Raw genomic sequence first — 1,875 nt, forward strand, 5'->3', positions numbered from 1 at the left:
ATGAGCTTATTAGAAGCCCTGGCCACTCAATTGTGATGCATAGTGTATCATCACCAGCCACTTAGTCATGTGATATTAAAAGACTTTGCTGGATTGGTCGGTTCACGGTCCAGCGGCTGCAGGCGACAGTGTGGCACAAATGGAATCTATTAAGTGTTTCCCAGACAGAGGCAGAGCAGAGCGGTGTGAGAAATACAGTGACTGACATAGTTTCTAACAAGTAATTAACCGCAGTGACCCGCTGTTGGCTAAACTGTGCTTTTGACTTTGTGTCACACCCATTATATACTCAAAGATCCACTGTAATAGATCACACTGCCTAGGGAGTCATACAGTCTCTTAGTCTGAATTTATATACAAGTGAAACATGAAGACAGAAATCAGTGTTGGATTTTAAACCACACTGGACATACAGTTTCTCAGACTGTACTCATTTCAGTAATTTTCTGGAATATTATTAGGAACCATTTATGCTATAAATGCTAGAATGCTCTTTAATATCACACACACACACACACACACACACAGTGGAGATCAAAATTAGAGAACAATATATAAATAATTTTTTTACTCATTTTTAAAAATCTTTTAATGAAATATTGTTAATCTTTATCGCTCAAAATCTGAAGGAATATTAGCTGTAGGTATACCACTGTTTTGTTAACAGAATAAACAAGGCATTTTAACAAAAACCTTTATGGAAAACATAATGTTAAAAATGAGAGAACAGTAACCACTGTAGCACGAAAGATTACAACAAAAATCTTTAGTTACAGGGTTACAGCTGTCAGAAATGAGTAGGAATTGCAGAGGCCCCTGCTTTGAATGACTTCAGCACATCTGCGGCTGGAGGACATCACTAGTTTCTCAGACTGCACTGGTGTGATCTTGGTACACTCTTCTTCCAGTCTATTCCATAGTTCGGTAATTGTAGTGGGTTTCTTAGCCATAACTTTGTCCCCAAGGATTTTCATGTGGGTTTAGATCAGGACTCAGGGCTGGCCATTTCATTATTTCAGTGTTTTTAGCTTCAAGGAACTACTTTATCCTTTTTGCAGTATGACGGTGGCATCGTCTTACATGAAAACTGCAGGCTGATTGGGAGATGCTTAAAGAGAAGGTACCGCATGTTGCTGAAGGAGGTTCTGATAAACATTTGCATTCACTCCTCTATGTAGCTGTATAAGAGGCCCAAGCAGAAAACATCCCCCAAACCATGCCACTTCCTCCTCCACCTTTTACTGACTTCTTTACACACTTGGGCTTTAGTCTTTCCCCAGTTTGACACCAAACAAAATGTTTCCCATCAGACCCAAATAAATTAAACTTGCTCTCGTTACTAAAGTGAACTTTGGACCAGTTTCTCCACACAACATGCTCCTCGGCAAAGGTGAGCCTATTCTTTTGATTCTTTCTGTTGATGAAAGGCTTGGTCACAGTGTGTTTTCAGTCTGACTTCTCTTAAAGGGGTCATATGATGCTGCTAAAAAGAACATTATTTTGTGTATTTGGTGTAATGAAATGTGTTTCTGCGGTTTAAAGTTCAAAAAACACATTATTTTCCACATACTGTACATTATTGTTTCTCCTCTATGCCCCGCCTTTTTGAAACACGTCGATTTTTACAAAGCTTATTGGTCTGAAAAAGCGAGGTGTGCTGTGATTGGCCAACTATCCAGTGCGTTGTGATTGGCCGAATACCTCAAGCGTGAGACGGAAATGTTATGCCCCTTACATACTGTTGATGCCCTGTCCAGCCAGAGCGACGAGACAAAAACATTAAAACCCATTACAAACGAGGCATTTGTTGCATCCAGTGGGGACATAATTACTGATTATAATGACTTATACTGTCTTTTTACGCCTTGCGTTGCA

Source organism: Sinocyclocheilus grahami, unplaced genomic scaffold (assembly GCF_001515645.1).
Source record: "Sinocyclocheilus grahami isolate Dianchi unplaced genomic scaffold, SAMN03320097.WGS_v1.1 scaffold187.1, whole genome shotgun sequence".
In the NCBI taxonomy this organism is placed as follows: domain Eukaryota; kingdom Metazoa; phylum Chordata; class Actinopteri; order Cypriniformes; family Cyprinidae; genus Sinocyclocheilus; species Sinocyclocheilus grahami.